Source organism: Geotrypetes seraphini, chromosome 1 (genome assembly GCF_902459505.1).
Source record: "Geotrypetes seraphini chromosome 1, aGeoSer1.1, whole genome shotgun sequence".
NCBI classification, from domain to species: Eukaryota; Metazoa; Chordata; class Amphibia; order Gymnophiona; family Dermophiidae; genus Geotrypetes; species Geotrypetes seraphini.
In genome coordinates this window covers 383053952-383073984 of record NC_047084.1, presented here as the reverse complement: position 1 = coordinate 383073984, position 20033 = coordinate 383053952, and the positions used below count along the sequence as shown (strand labels likewise).

Here is a 20033-nt window from a genome sequence, read left to right as displayed (position 1 = left end):
TTAATTTTTCACTATTCTGTTTACTTAATTTTCATAATAAAGTAATTATAAAATACTTTCTTTGTGTTTATTTGATTCCTATTCAAGAGAATTACTTTATATATAGTCAATATAGGCACAGAGTTAAATTTTTTAACATTTTCTAATGGTGGTGTGCCTCGTGATTTTTTTCATGAAACAAGTGTGCCTTTGCCCAAAAAAGGTTGAAAAACACTGCAGTATCATACGACAATGCCACCGGATTTTCTAATAAACAATTTATTTGACCCCAATTTGATTTCCAAAATGCCAAAATGAATGGACAATAGAATAATAAATGATCTAAAGTCCCTGCTTCGAGATGAAAATGGCAACATCTATTAGACTTAGAGCTATCCAACTTTTGTAACTGAACTGGGGTCCAGAAATCTCTATGTAATATTATGTTTTTTAAAAAATGAATAAAGATTTTTTTAAAAAAACATTTTTAATTTTTTATGAAGTGCTCAGACCAATCGATAGTGGCACATGGGACCATCACAGCCCTTCAGAATGTCCCATACTGCCCAGAAACTTCAAATAAAGCAAAGGTTTGACACAATGACAAAATTCATCACCGTTCCCGTCCCCGAGGATAACCGCGGGAAATAATTCCATGTCATTTTCTAGTGTCTATTTCAATCTCAATCCTTCTACACCAGCATTCTTCAAAGCAAAGCTTGTGGGTCAGTGGTTGTGGCCATTCATACTCTGATTCTTCCCTCTCTCCTTAAAGAATGACATGAAGATGGTTATCCGCGGGGACGGGAATGGTGATGAATTTTGTCGCCGTGTCATTCTCTAGCCACAATATTTTGTAATAAAAAGTCATGCAAGACAAGTGAGCTGCTCAAATACAGAGTAGTCTTGGGAAGGCAATTGAGGTTGTGGCCCATATATGGCAAAATGCCTGTCATATGTGATAAAACACTACAATGCCTACTACTGTTTATCATTTCTATAGTGCTGAGAAGTATATGCAGTGCTGTACATATAGAGGGGTATAATCAAAAAAAGCGTCTAAGTCCCCTTTTGGCCTAAGTCCTTAAACGTTCAACCCAGAAGCAGGGAAAGTGTCCATAACCAAAACAAACATCCTTGTTTTGATTATGGCCTTCCTCTGCCTAAACACCCAATCATCACTACGTCTAAAAGTACACCCACACCACGTCTACACGTTTCAGCCATAATGAAATAAAAAAACGCCTAAGCCACAAACGTCCAACAGAAGGGCTTTTAGGCAAAGGAGGAGCCAGTCCGGGTCGGCCGGGGGGGGTCGCAGGTCGGCTGGGGGGGCCGATCGGGGGTTCTGGGGGGGCGGACATTGGGGGGAGGGGGGTTCGTCGAGGGCAGGAGGGCCTGGGATCCCTCCTACCCGTAATGTAGTGGGGGGTGAGGGTAGGGGGTCGCCGGGGCCAGGAGGGTTTGGCCTCCCTCCTGGCCCAATCGAGTAGCAGCGGGGGGGGGGGGGCGCCAGGGCCAGGAGGATTTGGGCTCCCTCCTGGCCCAATCGAGTAGCGGCGGGGGGGGTCGCCAGGGCCAGGAGGGCTTCGGCTCCCTCCTGGCCTGCTTGTTCTCGGCGGGGGTGGGGCACGATCGCCTTGGGGCAAGTGGGCTTGGGCTCCCTCATGCCCCGATATCGGCGGGGAGTTGGGGAGTCGGCGTGGCAAGAGGGCTTGGGCTCCCTCTTGCCCCGATGTTGTATGTGTGTGGGGGGTGATGCATCGCGGCAGGAGAGACGCCTCATCTCCCCTACCGCGAGGCCATCACTCCTCTACCGGAACTGCTGCGACCCGCGGCAGGAGAGATAGGGCATCTCTCCTGCCGCGGGTCGCGGCAGTTCGGGTAGACGAGTGATGGCATCGCGGTAGGGGAGATGAGGCATCTCTCCTGCCGCGATGGTTGCGGTAGGTCGGTTGCTGGGCCACTGAACTGATCGCGTCAGCGGCCCCTTTTTCGGCACTTAGACCTGGTTTGACTACGTCTAAGGCAAAAGTTCTAAGTGCCGACTAGGCAACCTGTAACTGTTTTGGTTATACCTGTTGTACGCCTAGGTGTAGGTCGGCCCACCTCCCGCCCACTGCCCGCCCTTTCCCCTCCTCTAAACACACCTCTTTTCTCTCTGTGCGTCTAGAGGCAGGGGAAAGGCCTAAGCTGTTTTTAGATACGTCTAAAAACCAGCTTTGGTTGGGTACTTGGATGATCAGGCTTTTTGATCGTCCAAGTAGTCATTTAGGACACTTTTTAGACGTTTTTTTTGTTTGTTTTTTTTATTACCCCCATAACATTTAAAAGGTGGTCCCTGCTCAGAAGAGCTTACCATGTAATTTGGACACACAGACAGGACCTGATATCATATTGAAGGGCATTATATCAAGTGAAATAGGAAAAAAGTCTTACAAAGATCCCCTCTCCTTGAGCATGCATTCAGAGAATACATTAATGAGATCAATAGATGCACAGAGTTGTGTCTGTCAGTGTCAGCAACATATTTGTAAGCCAACATATTTGTAAGCAGGGTGTGTTGTACAAGCACTCCCACCACCAATGATGATATCTTTCAGGATGTATCACATACGTATATTAATACCAGACCCTCAACTTTTCTGTTGTGTACTTACAGCCACCAGAACACAGCAGCCTCAGCAAGGAGAGGCAAGTGGGCCAGCAGCAGGAGCAGGGCCATCAAGCTCACACCTCCCTCCCACCACCACAAGCAGCACCAATACCACCAGTACCAGTCCCACCTGCACCACCACCACCACCACAGCAACAGCAGCTGTGGTGGTAGCAGCCAGCCCCATCTGCCTGAGTCCACTCAGTCCCCTCTACAGGAGCAAGTTTTCAAGTTTCAAGTTTTATTTCAAATTTGATTTACATGCTTATCAAATATTTCTAAGCGATTACAACTCTAAAATAGGGGGACAATAACATACATGGACAAATTCAAAGAGACATACAAAACTGGACTGGTACGAAATAGGAGAGGGGAAGAACTACAAAACTAATAGTGAAGAAAGGAACATATAGGGTAAGAACAACCAAGTGGAGAAAAAGTAAAAATAGAAGTGTGAAAAAAGGCTGTCAAAACAGCACCCCCATCTGGAGGGGGAAGCCCATCCTGCCCCTCAGAACCTACCTACTACAGTCCAGCAAGCCTCCAGAGAGTCTGCTTAAGGGACAACCCCTCCTTGAGAGACCTCTGAGGAAGGCTCTGTTGATGCTGGACTGGAGGAGGTAGGTGGGATGGAAAGCTGGTTCCATAGACTTCAGACCCAGATTTCTGGGCTCTAGGCGGCCACCCAGGGTGAGCTAACAGTTCACCGATAAGCTGTAGAGGGACACTTGGTGACCCTGGAGGGCTACCTGATCATGGTGGAAGGGAGCCTGCATCACATACACTATACTCTAGAGCAGTGTTCTTAAACCTTTTTACACCTATGGACCAGCGGAAATAAAAGAATTATTTTGTGGACCGGCAAACTACTAAGACTGAAATTTAATAAAACATTTTCACCCCATCTCCGCGAGTTCGGTCCCCGCAAACCATCTGATCCCATCTGCACAAGCCTCAGTTATGATTTTATATTGAACATATTTTATTAAAGTATAAAAAGAAACAATATTCTGTACAATTGTCATTTTATAAATACAAATATACAGAGCAAGGACCAACAAAACCCTTGTTTCCCTTTCCCTCCTCTTCACATATATCCCCTCCACTATCAAGAAAACTGAACAAGCCAAATTATTACAGAATGTTACACAGAAATATCATGCTAACAGAATACTGCAGTCATACATGACAGGAATAGTGTTAGGGGAGTGCTGGAAGCTAAAGAATCACTGCCTGGGCTTTGCAGTCCCCAGTTATGTCTCTAGCAGGATATATAGTTCAAATCTGATATATTCTAATGACAAAATAGAAATAAAATTATTTTTTTCTATCTTTATTATCTGCCCATTTTGTTCTGCTTTCTTCTGTCTTTTCTTAAATTTATTTCCAAGGTCTTCAATCTATCTGCCACTTCTGTCCCTTCCTGTCTTCTACCTATTATTCCAATATCCAGAACCTCCTTTTTCTTCTTACTGTATCCACCCTGTGTCCAGCATGTCCCACCTACTCCGTCAAGTCCTACTCAGTCAAGTCTGCTTCTTTCCTTCACCCTACAACCTCCATGTCCAGCATCTTCCTGTGTTCTTTTTATCTTCCCGTTGCTGAGCCATCCAGCCAACCCACCATCTTTCCCCATCCAGTGCCTCCCCTCTTTTCCCCATCTTAATCCAGCAGATACCTTCCATCACCCTACTCCCTCCATTCCTTATTCAGCATCTTCTCCTTGTCTCCCTATTCCCCCTTCACCATGTCCAGCATATCTCCTCTGTCTCCCTACTCCCTCTACCCAGTGGTGTACCTAGGGTATGTGGCACCCGGGGCCCATCATTTTTTGACACCCTCCCCCCATGTAAAAAAATATTTTTTGTAATAACCATGAAAAATAAATGGTCATAATAGAAACAGGCACTGAAAATTTTCTTTTATTGAACCTCATATAAGTAACCATTAATCCAAACATAACATAAATTATGTCTGAATTGTCATGACATCAGAAGTACATATGGAGTAGTTGCAGGTGATGCTTGGGACAGTTCTGATTGTGTTAGTTCAGTTTTATGTGTTTTTGAATAGAAGGGTTTTTATTTCTTTTTTGAAGGTTTTGTAGTCTGTGGTCGAGGTCAATAGGTTGTAGAGTCGAGTGTTAGGAGGTTGTCGAACAGTTTTTTTTTCTTTTGATGATTTTGGTTGGAGGGTGTGTGAATGGTGCGTGAGTTCTCCTATGTCTGGTTGAGGTGGATTGAATTATTTAGCTGAAGAAATTAGTTACCCCCCCCATTCCCCACACACATTAATTCTCTTCCATTTTTGTTCCCATTATAAAAAATACTGATAAGTTCCCAGAAAAAAAATACATTAAAATAAGAAGTGAAAACAAAGGCCCCTACAGATGAGAACATAACATAAGAATAGCCTAACTGGGTCAGACCAATGGTCCATCATGCCCAGTAGCCCATTCTCATGGTAACCAATCCAGGTCATTAGTACCTGGTCAAAACCCAAAGAGTAGCAACATTCCATGCCACCGATCCAGGGCAAGCAGACACTTCCTCCATGTCTTAATAACAGACTATGGACTTTTCCTCTAGGAATTTGTCCAAACCTTTCTTAAAATCAGCAATGCTATCTGCTTTTACCATAACTTCTGGCCACTTCATTTTTAAGCTTAGTTCTTTCCTTCCAAACAGAGACCTTGCTAGATGTCAAATACAGAAAGAACAAGGTAACTTCACAAGGACTTAGCTGTGCAGGAAATGTGAATCTCCTCATACACCCACCATATAGTACAAAAATGTGCAAAGGTCTGTTTTTTTCTTTCGATCACTACATAGTCTAATGCCACACAAGCAGCGCTGTTACAAACATATTCTGAAGGTCAATGCTAAGGTTAACAAAGTTTCCTTCCTTGGATCACAAGGAGATACTGATAAACCACTGGAAGAGATCCCAAAACAACTACCTAGGCACAACACCCAAAGACCCACTCAGTGTGTGAACCAGTTGAGTGGAGTGGACTAACTGTGGGGTGGAAATGGGCCCAGAGTTTGCTCAGCAGAATTTCCCAGACCACCTCTTCCTCTCAACACATTGACACGCTGCCGCCACCACCACCACCATTAGGAACACCTCAACGGGTAGGCCAGCAATGCTTATAAACTTTATAAAACACATTATTATATTTTCTTATAAAGCACATATTTTAATTGAACTCTCTGACATCCTCAGCCTTGCCATTCACAAAAATAGAAGGAAGAAAAGTTCCCGTTTCCTGCTGTCTCATGTCCCCGGCCTTTACAATATTTTTCTTCTGCAGACCCTTCAAAAGTCTGACCAAATCCTCGTTTCACTTGCATTATAAAGTACCGAGGATGCCATCTCTCTCCAATCCCAGGTCCTAAAGTCTAAGACAGTAGTGCAAACTAGTGCTACCCAATTCAAGAAAAAAAAAAATTTTCGATTCGATTCAGCCTATTGAATTGGTTTTTCGATTCAACTTTCCTGCCCAATTGGGTGTTTGTTTGTTTTTTTTAAAACATCCTGGTTGGTTTATTGTATAGCTTTTTCACCCCCCTTTGGCTTCTCCTAACCACACTGGCGCTGTGGTGTAAATAAAATAAAGAAACAAAAAGGACTTTTCCTCTCTGTTAAATCCTAGCTCACTTTTGCGGTCTAACACCAGCTCTGGCAGGATACACATTTCAAATCTGACATATTGTAATCACAAAACAGAAAATAAAATTCGTTTTTCTACCTTTTGTTGTCTGGTTATTTATCAAATCTTGTTGGTCCAAGGCTCTGGTTGTCTTCTGATAACTTGCTTGCCAGGGTCTCCTTCTTCCTTCTTTCTGCATGCTAACCATCCATCTGCCATCTCTGTCCTCTCCGTTTCCCTTCCCTCCCCAGGAGGTCTGGCATCTATCCTTTTTTGTCTCCCTCCACCGATCTATCTTTTCTTAACTACACTTTCATCCAGCATCTCTCCCTCCTTCCCCACCACCCCAGGGTCCACCATCTCTCCCTTTCTTTTCCCAACTACCCTCCTATCCAGTATCTCTATCCCCCCTCCACACCATCCCTTGTGTCCAACTTCTCTCCCTTTCTGTTCCTTCCCTCTCTAAAAATTATGGTCCATCATCTCTCCCTCTTCTCTATTTTCAGACCCATTATTTCTTCCCACCCAAAGTTCGGCATATGCGCGTCTCTTTGAACCCCCTCATTCCCTCTGTGTATTTCTACACCAGGGCCCCCCTCCCTGAAGGCCTGTCCCCCCTTAAAGGTCTGCATCCCACCCCTGAAGGCCTGCACTCCCCCCCGAAGGCCTGCACTCCCCCCGAAGGCCTGCACCCCCCCTCCGAAGGCCTGCACCCCCCCTCCGAAGGCCTGCACCCCCCTTGAAGGCCTGCCTGCCTGCCTGTCCCCCCCTGAAGGCCTGCCTGCCTGATCCCCTTGAAGGCCTATCCCCTCCTTGAAGGCCTGTCCCCCCCTTAAAGATCTGCATCCCACCCCTGAAGGCCTGCACTCCCCCCCGAAGGCCTGCAGCCCCCCACGAAGGCCTGCACCCCCCTCCGAAGGCCTGCACCCCCTTGAATGCTTGCACCCTCTTTGAAGGCCTGCCTGTCTGCCTGTCCCCCCCTGAAGGCCTGCCTGCCTGTCACCGCTCCCTCCCCCTTGAAGGCCTGCCTGCCTGCCCCCACCCCGAAGGACCGCTCGCCCCCCCTGGCCTCCCTGCACCATCTGAATCAGGCCCTGAGGGGGTGCTCCCGGCCTTGAGTTCAGTCCCCCCTCCCGAAGGACCGCTCGCCCCCCCTGGCTTCCCTGCACCACCTGAATCAGCCCGCAGTGGGATCGCGATGTCAGCGATCCCTTCGCTGTTTCGGAGCTGCTTCCTCCTCCGCGGTCCCGCCCCTTCTCTGACGTCAGAGGAGGGGAGGGGCAGGACCGCGGTGCAGGAAGCAGCGCCGAAGCAGCTCAGGGATTGCCGACATCGCGATCCCGCTGTGGGCTGCTTCATAGGTGGTGCAGAGAGGCCAGGGGGGCGAGCGGTCCTTCGGGGGTGGGGGGCACTGAACGGTAAGGCCGGGAACACCCCCCTCAGGGCTGGCATCCGGGGCGGACCGCTCCCCCCCGCCCCCCCTTAGTACGCTACTGCCTCTACCCATGTCCAATATCTGACTTCTGTCTTTATACTCCATCCTCATGTTCAGCATTTTCCATGTCTCTCTGCCCCCTGCAAGGTCCAGCATCTATCTTTGTGTCCCTATTCTTCCAATTCCCACCTAGTTCCAATAACTATCCTCCCCCAAGGGGATCCACCATCTTCCTTCTGTCACACCAATCCCCCCTCCTGGGTCTACCATCCCCTTCCAACAACACCTATATCACATTTTTCCCTCTCCTCATAATCCAGCATCTCTTATTTCCTCCCTTGGCTGCTGGCCCCAATCCACTCTTCCAGCACTCGATTGCTATTAGCCCTGCCTTCGACCCCGGTCCTGCTAAACTTGGCAGCAAAAACAAAGACAAACCCTACCCTACCTTCAATTATGGTCCCGCTACATCAGACAGCTAGAATGAAGTCAGAAGCCGCGGGACCTTTCCTCTTGCCTGAATTGCTATTCGCTACAAGCTCTGCCGGTCTCAATCCTGCCCCTCAAAAACAGGAAGTCACTTCAGAAGGGGGCGGGATCAAGTTCAGCAGAGCCTATAGCGATGCAGGCAAGAGCAAAAGTCCCGCGGCTTCTGTCTTTCTTCTTGCCGGCCGTTTGTAGCAGTACCACAGCTGATCTTAACGCTGGCCCTGGAAGGGAAAGGGGAACAGATGCCCGACAGGAAATTTAATTTGTAGATCTCGCTGGCCCTACGCGGACCGGCAGAAATTTTCTGCGGACCGGCAGTTGAAGAACTGTGCTCTAGAGCAGTGGTCTCAAACTCAAACCCTTTGCAGGGCCACATTTTGTATTTGTAGGTAACATAGAAACATAGAAAGTGACGGCAGAAAAAGGCCAAAGCCCATCGACTCTGCCCACACCATTGACCCACCCCCCTATTTAATCGCTCTCTAATGACCTTTCCCTCGTAGAGATCCGACATGAGCATCCCATCTGTTCTTAAAATCCGGCACGCTGCTGGCCTCGATCACCTGCACTGGGAGCTTATTCCAGCTGTCAACCACTCTTTCGGTGAAGAAGTATTTCCTGGTGTCGCCATGAAACTTCCCGCCCTTTATTTTCAGCGGGTGTCCTCTTGTGGCCGAGGGTCCTTTAAGAAGGAAAATATCATCTTCTACCTCGATACGACCAGTGACATACTTAAACGTCTCAATCGTGTCTCTTCTATCCCTATGTTCTTCAAAAGAGTATAGATCTTTGAGCCCCGAGACCATCCTGGTGGCCATTCGCTGTACTGACTCGACTCTCAGCACATCTTTACGGTAATGTGGCCTCTAGAATTGTACGCAGTACTCCAGATGAGGCCTCACCATGGTTCTGTACAAGGGCATTAGGACGTCGGGCTTCCGACTAACAAAGCTTCTCCGGATACAACCCAGCATTTGCCTAGCCCTGGATGAAGCCTTCTCCACTTGATTGGCCGTTTTCATGTCTTCACTGATGATCACCCCCAAATCCCGTTCTGCTGTAGTCCTTGCTAAGGTTTCACCATTTAATGTGTACGTTTTGCACGGATTATTGTTGCCCAGGTGCATGACCTTGCATTTGTTAGCGTTGAAGTTAAGCTGGCAGGTCGAGGACCAAAGTTCCAATAAAAGCAGGTCTTGCGTCATGCTGTCGGACAGACTGCTGTTACTCACAATGTTACATAGTTTGGCATCATTGGCGAATAATGCTATTTTACCTTGAAGCCCCTGAGTCATGTCTCTTATGAATATGTTGAAAAGGATCGGGCCCAAGACCGAGCCCTGCGGCACCTCACTGGTCACCTCCGACGTTTGAGAGATGGTACCATTAACCACCACCCTCTGAAGTCTACCACTCAGCCAATCGTGGACCCATTCTGTAAGTGTTTCACCTAATCCCATCGATTTCATCTTGCTCAATAGCCTGCGGTGGGGGACGCTATCAAAGGCTTTGCTGAAGTCCAAGTACACGACGTCCAGGGATTCTCCCATATCTAGTTTCCTTGTTACCCAGTCAAAGAAACTGATGAGATTGGATTGACAGGACCTACCCTTGGTGAATCCATGTTGGTGGGGATTGCGTAGTTCCTCTTCGTCTAGTATCATGTCTAATTTGCGTTTGATGAGTGTTTCTATGAGTTTACTCACTACCGATGTGAGACTCACCGGTCTGTAATTCGCAGCCTCTGTCCTGCAACCCTTTTTTGTGCAGAGGAACGACGTTAGCTGTTTTCCAGTCCAAGGGCACTATTCCCGTGCTCAGGGACAGATTGAAGAGTACTGATAACGGTTCCGCTAGGACGTCCCTGAGCTCACTGAGCACCCTGGGATGTAGATTGTCCAGCCCCATTGCTTTGTTCACCTTGAGTCTTGATAATTCGTCGTAGACGTCTCCGGAAGTAAACTCAAAATCCCGAAACAGGTCTTCTGAACTTTGCTTTGCCTGAAACTGTGGACCGGACCCCGGTGCCTCGCAGGTGAAGACCGAGCAGAAATATTCATTTAGTAGTTCGGCTTTGTCTGAATCTGATTCTACATACTTCCCATCTGATTTCCTAAGGCGCACTATCCCATCAATGTTTCTTTTTCTGTCACTAATATACCTGAAGAAGGATTTGTCGCCCTTCTTGATGTTCCTTGCTAGGTTTACCTCAGCTTGATGCTTGGCCTCTCTGACTGCCGCTTTCACTGCTGTAGATTTGGCCATGTATTCCAATTTAGCCTCCCTTGTCTCTGAATGTTTGTAGGAAATGAATGCTAATTTCTTTTCTTTAACGAGATCTGAGATCTCTGCGGTGAACCATTGGGGTCTATTGTTTCTTCGCCGTTTGCTTGCTGATTTTATGTATCGGTTCGTTGCTACATGTAAGGTAGATTTCAAGGTTGACCACATATCCTCAACATTATTGGCCACAGCTTGGATTTGTAGTGCGTGATGGACGAAATCTCCCATGCGTTTGAAGTCAGCGCCTCGAAAGTTGAGTACTCTTGTTGTCATGCTTGATCTAGTGAAATCTTTCTTGAGGTTGAACCATACCATGTTGTAGTCACTGGAGGCTAACTTATCGCCTACCGAGACCTCCGATACGCTTTCTCCGTTGGTGAGTACCAGGTCCAATATCGCCTGTGCCCTAGTGGGCTCCAATACCAGTTGTTTGAGTTGTGCTCCTTTAATGGTGGATAATAGCCTTCTGCTGGCGCTGGTTGTCGCTGTGAGCGTGTTCCAATCTGCATCTTGAAAAGGATTCAGGTCCCAATTCCTGCCCCATACTTTCTCTGTCTCTGTCATATGTAAGTCAGGTACCTGGGGACACATCTTAAAGACCAGAAACCATCTTTCAAATATGTCCGTCTTTTATTATGAGTTTCACATATTTATACGAATCAGGTTTGCCAGCATGTGTCAGCATGTGACGTAATGTCACATGAAACTTTAAACACATCAGCATTTTTCCTATCTAGAGATTGAAGTCCACAGAGGGTCAGAAAAAGCCTTGACCAGCAGAGCTTCTTAACTAAAGCTGTCTGTAAATACGGCTTAACAAAACAATTGAATTCACTTCACATTATCTCTGTTTAAACATTACCTGTCTTCAAAGAAGGGAAAGATAAACAGGGCCTACCTTTGCATCTTTAAACAACATATGCCTAAGGACACTTACTAAAGTTCTGATACGTGTCCGTTCAATTCCCCTCTTACGTCATGTAAATGACGTCACAAATACACAGCATGAGCTGGAAGGGAGTGATACCCTAGGTATGTCTCTCAAGGAGGGGTCTTTTAGGAGCTGTAATACGAATAACACAGTACATGAGCAGTCAAGACAAGAGTGCAAATAATAAGAGATTATGCATTCAACTAAAGTGCTGATCCCAAGAATTAGATAAATCAGAGTTACATTTGAACTCAGCAAAGAGGTCTGCTAATTTCTGAATGTCCATAGGAGGACCTATATTGTCAAAAAGAAAAGTACAACAGCTTAAAGTACTGAGGAGAATTTTTCAGAATTCTCAGCTAGAATCATATCTAGGGCCATATGATTTTGAGAACCATCTGAGAAGTGGAGCCTAATTGATCAGTAATACTTTGCAAGGCGTTCCTAGAATAGTTCACAAAGCGTTGCTGATTATAATAATTTTAACTAATCCGATCAACATTCTTATTAATAGTAATAAAGGGAATAAGGAACTCAAACCCAGCCTTAACCTGAGCTCGGGCCTTAAATTCATCTGGGACCCCTCTTGGGACCCCTATAGCATCTATGTATACATGTGATCAGATTTATATCAAGACAAATAAAAGGAAAAACCATGTGAATAGGAAGGATGCCTTTCAGAAACAATATGCAGAAGCATAGTAACCTTAACTAAAGTGCACTGGCCTATCCACTGGCTGGGTAGCTTAACAGGGAGCCAAAAGTCTCCATAAAGCCAGTAAATATCAAATCTGATGCAGCAACAATGGGGCATACCTATGAGCCAAGACAGAACAATAACCTGGGGGTAAATTACCTACAAAACTACTCTGTGTCAGATTAGAAACATGACATATGTAATTGCCCTTATAGATGATAACGGCAATATCAAGCTTTTGCTGTCCTGGCAACAAAGGGTATTTAGAACACTGCAGTGCACAAAGAGGATAGGTAAAATTAGAGGAGATACTGGTAAATGGTAAATAACCCAAAAAGGCATGGTTGGATACCAGGAGGGAGGTCCAGATGTACGGTTCCTAGATGGGGTCTAGCTTGAGCACATATGTAACAATTACTCTTATTATGTTGATCAGCAGTGAATTTCATCCATTCTAACCAAAGGTTACGTTCTGAAAACCCTACCTTAACAGCCACAATATCTTCAAAAGTGGGATTGGCAATAGCCATCATGTCAGTAAGTTTATTGAATGTAGGGGCCAGTGGGTTAGTATTTTTTGGGGCCCCCACAAAATGGCGGGAGAGGATGAGTGGAGGTAGATAGATCCCGTAAGAAAACTGATGATAGCTAGACCCACCCTTAAACCACATGTCCATAATGTACATACCTTCATCAGTAGGTCTAGGGTTGTCAATAGTAAGAGAAAGCTTAATAATTTGTACAGGAACACTTTTCCTATAACAGTGTCCAACCTTATGAAGGGTCATACAAGTAAGCAGTGATTTACCATTTTGGTCCACTGTTTTTCAGGGTATTTTCTAGTTTATAAGCCCAGTCAGTATTAATATTCCACCCTACCACTCCCCAGAATGCACACTTAACCCCTCAACGTGAGTCAGTAACATATACATATATATGTCCTTAGTTTTAGGAATCTCTGAGGACCAATGGCACAGCTTTGGGATATCAATTGATGAACAGTCCACAATGTCACAATACTCAAAGGAGAAGGTGGCAACTTGCACACTGCTGGAATTATACCAAAGGGTAGCATACTATCGGTCTTTTCTGGATTCCAATTGAAGGACAGCCTTTGCGAGGGAGTAGTCCAGCTTGACGTCATGTTCGCAAAGAGGTGTCGGGGGTGCTGTTTACAGTAGGAGTGCCATTTACAGATGGGTATGGGCAGAAAGTGTCGTGGACCCAGAACACATCATCCCTGTAGACCCAGTTAGAAATGATCCATACAGGGAGAAAAACTAGCAGCAGCGGTGCCAGTAAGAGAATGATAAAGTTGGTAGAATGCTGCAATGAGATCATTATGTTGTTCCACTGGAGGAGGTGAAATCTGCGCAGGGAAGACTTGCTTCTGGGGTTTTAGGTTAACCCTCTTCAAGCGACTTGCGTGGATCCAAACAGGAAACTCCTCAGTGAGTGCAGCGGGCCTGGTCACAGCGATCACAGTAGTGGGAAGGCCAAAGGGGAAATCCGTCTGCTTCCGATCCTTGGAAAGCTGCTGGATAATCACCAGGCTGGAAAAAATGGGTAGGAATCTGTGGAGAGAAAGGAGAAGTGCAAGACACGTTTCTTTGAACAAGCCCTAATATTTCAATTAGCTTTTGGACGTATTCCTCCTGTATCAAGGGAAAATCTACCCATGGGGCGGGGAAAGGTCATCCCGTGAGAACCTCAAAGGGAGAACAGCCAGATGTCTGTGCATACAGAAAGAGATACTTGAAAAGAAATGCTTGAAAAGCATTCCAAATATCATTCAGCAGCTGTACTCCAATGTGATCCAAATAAGAGATAGAAAACAAGAGAAACCATGTTGCCTGCACTGAACGTGGCAACATGCAACAATACCAATTCATTCACTTAGCATAGCCATGGCAAAAGAGAGACAATACTCACTTACTTAAGGTTCTTAATTGAACAAGCCAAAAAGATATGTTTTTGTGTGCTGCATATAACTTATTATGCACCTCAGAGAGACCATACTGATGTACTGAATGTATTCAGAAATGTATGGATCATATGTAGGGAACACCACGAAATAAACGCTGCATAAAATAAAGCTTTTTCTTATAACCCCTAACTAAACTATATTCAGAATATAAAAGCTAAAAGTAAAAGAACATTGCGCAGTTAGGCTAGTAAGAAGTGGAAAAAGAGCTCTAGAAATGGCCAATATTATGTATCCTGGGGCACCCACTAAACTAAGACAAGTAGACATGACACAGACAAAACATAAAGTTTTAAGCGTGGAGCTATTTCTCCATCTGTCAAGTGTGCAGGGCTGAATTTAACTCTGCAAATAAACACATTGATATAAAAAAAAACCAAAACAACAAATAATGTATATCATAACCATCTCATATTTGAAAAAAGGCATAAAGCTAATGTCTCTTTGGAGCGTCTCTATCTCTGCAGTGATAAAGAGGACCCGTGGAAAACATTAGAAATATCTGTGCCAAAATGGATCTGGGATGGCTATGTATAAATCCGGAAAAAACATTTTAAATTAGCAACATCCTAATTTCAGCTAAAACACTAGAAAGGAATTGTATTTTCCAATTTATTTTCAATTCACAACCGTGCCAGCTGTAATTATCGAGCTATATATATATGTATCAAGGAGCAAAAGGTCAAGAATGAAGATGTCACTAGCAAGAAGTTAAAATGTCGAGCGAGCACTACGATAACCAATACCATGATATTGGGCAATGAATAAGGGAGAGCTAGCAGCTGGTATCCAGGGTTTCCCCTCTTTGCACCAAAGTCCGTCCAAAAGGGCGGCTTTGGGCACCTGCCAAACGCCAGGCATCAAATTCAGAGGAAGCTGTGAAAAAAGAGAGGAAGAGAATCCTGTTCACCCTTGAGACCCAGAAGCCTATTTAAAAGAAGGGCTTGGACATCGTGAAAAGTGTGAAGGGTAATGGGGTGACCTAGGGTCAGAGAAGTAACCATCTCTACCACCATAGCACAAGCAGCCAGGGAACTTGAACAGGAGTGACTATAAAAAAAGGCAACAGAGCGTAATTTACCGCCATGTTCTCCCTTCATGGTGTTACAATAGTCCCAAACAAAGAGATAAAACATGTGGGCATAAGCAGGGAAACCCAAACTTGAGCTAGAAACCAAAGCACATCTTAAATGTCCAACATTTCATAAGTCCATCTGATAAGAGCAGTCATTTCAGAAACCAGGGTCTGTCTCAAAATCTGGTCATAGAAGGAACAAGCAGAGATCCATTGGCGGCAGTGACCAATCATAGCAAGAAAAGTAAGCATGTCTTTCTTGTTAGCTGGGCGGGGGCAGACCCAGAACAGCAGCAATGCAGAAAGTGCAGATTTTCCTCTGACCATGAGACAGGACAAAACCCAGGTATTTCACTTCAGATGTACACCAGTGCAGTTTATTTCATGACACCTTGTGACCACACACAGACAATCATTATAAAAGGTACAACCTATCAGCCTGACAGGTCTCCTGAATTATGGAACACAAAAAGTTGTACAAAATAAGAATAGGACCATGAGGGGCAGTGCATGACTTTGTAGAATAGCCCGAAGGACATTCCACACTAGGTATACTGTTGCTTAAAGGTGAAGGCAGCCTCACCAAAGGGACTAAAAATAAAACATTCTTTAGGACAATGACAGAAAAAAATCATTGGCTGCCGGTGGAATGGTGGAAGAAACATAAGGGCAATGAGAATTACCAAAACATTAACAGCCCGAAAATCTAGGACGAAACAGGGAATGCCATCAGCTTTGGCAACAAGAGCGATGGGCGTATTATAAGAAGAGATGGTGGTTTTGATAATGCCGGAGAAAAGTCAAGAGACGAGCAGTGGAATCTCACCTTACTGCTTTATAAAACCAAGAATGAGTAACTTCAAAGAAGCACTATAGGGGGTCAGTGGAAGCCCAAACAGAGAAGTCTGGGGGAAGGGACAAAAACATTCATGCACAGACCCTGATAATGAAAGCAAAGAACAGATTAGCTTTGCTCTGCACAAGAAAGAAAACCTCTAAAACGGAATTTTTTCTTTTTCTTTTTTCTTTTTTTAACTACAAGGGAAAGATCTTAGACTGGTTCAAACAGCGCATTCAATTCATTCCACATAACAGCATGTCCTACCTCAGTAGTAAACATTGGTGACACAGAAAGATGGGAGCTGAAGGAAAAATGTCATACACACACACAGCCGTACAAGTCTCATTTGTCTAGGAGTAAGTGCCTTTATGACTCATTACAAAACCCATATAACAATGCAAAAATATTCGCTTATCTTACCTTATAAGCGAGGTACAGTAATAAGAGACAATAAAATCTTATACTCTATAAAAGTTTTAACCTTACAAATGACAGAGTGGGCAGGGGGGTTCTATAAATAATTTCATTCTTTCCGAAAGAATGGCAGCTGCTTATATATATGAGGGGTGCTTACCGAAAGTACCCCGAGATTTTTCCCAAAAAAACTCCATAAGAGAACCCAAAGCTTGAACTTAAAATAAGGGGTTGGGTACAGGTCACCACTACCCAGTGAGTATTAAAGAACAGAAAAAATTCAGAAATACTCACAAAATATTGGTGATATCATCTGCCCATCGCGGACGTGCCCCCAACTGAAAAGGATTCAGGTCCCAATTCCTGCCCCATACTTTCTCTGTCTCTGTCATATGTAAGTCAGGTACCTGGGGACACATCTTAAAGACCAGAAACCATCTTTCAAATATGTCCGTCTTTTATTATGAGTTTCACATATTTATACGAATCAGGTTTGCCAGCATGTGTCAGCATGTGACGTAAGGTCACATGAAACTTTAAACACATCAGCATTTTTCCTATCTAGAGATTGAAGTCCACAGAGGGTCAGAAAAAGCCTTGACCAGCAGAGCTTCTTAACTAAAGCTGTCTGTAAATACGGCTTAACAAAACAATTGAATTCACTTCACATTATCTCTGTTTAAACATTACCTGTCTTCAAAGAAGGGAAAGATAAACAGGGCCTACCTTTGCATCTTTAAACAACATATGCCTAAGGACACTTACTAAAGTTCTGATACGTGTCCGTTCACATCTGGCATGTTGAAGTCCCCTAGCAGTACAGTGTCCCCCCTTAAAGTGATATTCTCTATGTCATGGATTAATTCTATGTCTTTGTTTTCCAGCTGTCTTGGTGGTCTGTATATTACTCCAAGATATAGACACTTTTCTTTGCCTCTGGCTAGGTTTACCTAGAGGGATTCCCCGGAGTACTTGACCTCCGTGATTCTCGTAGTTTTAATGTCCTCCCTAGTGTATAGCGCTACCCCTCCTCCTAACTTGCCCTCTCTGTCTTGACGAAGTAAGTTGTAAACCGGTATAGCCGGTACAGTGGTACCTTGGATTACGAGCATAATCCGTTCCAAGAGCATGCTCATAATCCAAAATGCTTGTTTATCAAAGTGAGTTTCCCCATAGGAAATAATGGAAACTCGCTTAGATAGGTTCCCCCCTCCCCCCCCCGAGGCCAGCAGCGCTGCTCCCCCCCACCCCCCCACAAGAACCAGCATTGCTCCCCCCGAAGGCCCCCCCGCGAACCGGCCCTCCCCCCCCCCCCCCCCGCGATCCGGCATTCCCCCCCGCCGCCATCGGGCACCCCCCCCCGCCGTGACCTGAAGTTCCCCAACCCACCCGAACCCTCTTCTTACTTCAGTGTAGCCTCCGCATCGGCACCAGCATGTCCTGCCGGTGCCCGAAGATCTGCTTCCTGTGCTGGGCCTTGAGCATGTGCGCATGCTCAAGGCCTGAGAGTTCACGTTCTCTCGAGAGAACGTGAACTCTCTATTAAATGCCAATGTAAAGTGCTGCATAAGCCTTTCAGCACTACAGAAGTGATAAAAAGTATAGCAAAATGCAGCACGGAGTATCATTCAAGTAACCTAGGGGGGGGAGACAGGCAGCAAAAGTTTTTCTTCCCCCATTGCAACTTAGATGTCTTCTACAAAAAACAGTACATTAGAAAGAAAAACAAATAGTGACAGGGAGAAGAGAGAAGGCTTTTTGCAGCACTTACATGGACGCTGCTAAGCCAGGGAGATCGGCGGGGACGTGGCTCAGTCCCAGGTGGCTGCAACCCTTATGTGATGTCTGTCTGTCCAAGTGAGATTGTAAACTCTTCTGAGCAGGGACCCTCTATTAAATGCCAATGTAAAGTGCTGCGTAAGCCTTTCAGCGCTATTGCAGTAGTGGTTGTTACAAAATCCCCAGCCTGGAACAGGGTAACTTATCATGTAAGCTCTTCTGAGCAGGGACCCTCTATTAATGTCAATGTACAGTGCTGCATAAGCCTTTCAGCACTACAGAAGTGATAAATAGTAGTAGTGGTTGTTCCTAAATCCCTAGCCTGGAACAGGGTAACTTATCATGCAAGCTCTTCTGAGCATGGACCCTCTATTAAATGCCAATGTACAGTGCTGTGTAAACCTTTCAGCGCTATAGTAGTAGTGGTTGTTACAAAATCCCCAGCCTGGTACAGGGTATCTTATCATTGATGAGAGGCACTTTTCAGGACAATGGCTGCATAAGAAAACTGTTCCAAAATTGAACTGGAAACCCCAAAACAAACTCAGCAAGTACTTCATTTTGTACTAAACACATTTGGTGGCATAACCATGAGAGAGGTCTGGGCCTCCCACTTTGAGCTCAGCCCCTCTCAAAATAAACATCTCCCTTGCTGTAGCTGGTGGGACATTTTGTTTTTCCATCATCTTGGTCCCAGTTTCTGCTTTTGTCTATCTTCTACTAATTCGCTTACCAGGCCTCGGGAACCCCAGTTCCATCCCGGTGGGAGTCCCGTGAGCATGGGGGGAACCCCGTGGGTGTCCCGTAGACCTGAGGGGATCCCCGTGGAAATTCCATAGACCTGAACACTAAAGATTGAAGCACAGGGAAAGGAAATGAAGACAACAAAATACCAGGATCTAAATTGCATATATACTAATGCAAGGAGCCTAAGAAACAAAATGGGGGAATTAGAAGCCATGGCCAATGCAGAAGACATAGACATCATTGGAATCTCTGAAACATGGTGGAATGAGGAAAGCAAATGGGATACAGTACTACCGGGGTACAAGCTCTATCACCAGGATAGGTCAGGACAGAAAGAAGGTGGAATAGCCCTATACATAAAAGAAAGCATACAATCGACAAGAATGGACACAGCAGAGACGACCAACAAGCTGGAATTGCTATGGGTTAAAATACCGGGTAGGAAAGGTCCTGAAATAAATATGGGCCTATACTGTCGTTCACCCGGGCAAACCGGAGATATCGATGAAGAAATGGAAGCCGAGATGAAGCACGAATGCAAAAGCGGTAACACGGTTATTATGGGAGACTTCAACTACCCCGGGATAGACTGGAGTCTTGGAAGCTCAAGATGCGCTAGGGAGACAGAATTCCTGGAGGCTACACAAGATTGCTTCATGAGCAGCTTGTTAGAGAACCGACAAGAGGAAATGCCACTCTGGATCTAATTCTAAATGGGTTAAGGGGACCTGTAAAGGAAGTGGAAGTAGTAGGACCATTGGGAAACAGTGATCATAATATGATCAAGTTCAAGGTTGAGGTAGGAAAACCAAAAGGAAAGAGAACCATAGCGACAACTTTTAACTTCAGGAAAGGAAACTATGAAACAATGAGGGAAATGGTAAGTAAGAAACTTAGGAACACTTCCAAAAAATGTCAAAACGATACAACATGCCTGGTGTTTTTTCAAGGACACGGTGAGCGAGGCGCAAAATCTGTATATCCCCAGATTCAGAAAGAGGTGCAAAAAGAGTCGAACAAAAGACCCGGCATGGATAACTAAAATAGTGAAGGAAGTGATAGGCAATAAGA

At 45.2% G+C, this 20033-nt stretch overlaps 1 protein-coding gene across 2 annotated transcripts in view; it reads left to right on the top strand.

The window, feature by feature from the left end:
• The window catches only part of LOC117346482 (alpha-1,4-N-acetylglucosaminyltransferase-like), a 152087-nt gene that overhangs the window by 42132 nt on the left and 89922 nt on the right, over window positions 1-20033 (top strand). The window contains exon 1 of one of the 2 annotated variants that reach the window (XM_033916152.1): window positions 2642-3049. The exons of the other annotated variant lie outside the window; for it this stretch is intronic. The gene's annotated coding sequence lies outside the window, so the exon portion shown is untranslated. Of the gene's footprint in view, window positions 1-2641; window positions 3050-20033 lie in introns of those variants that run through there. 2 annotated transcript variants of the gene reach the window in all.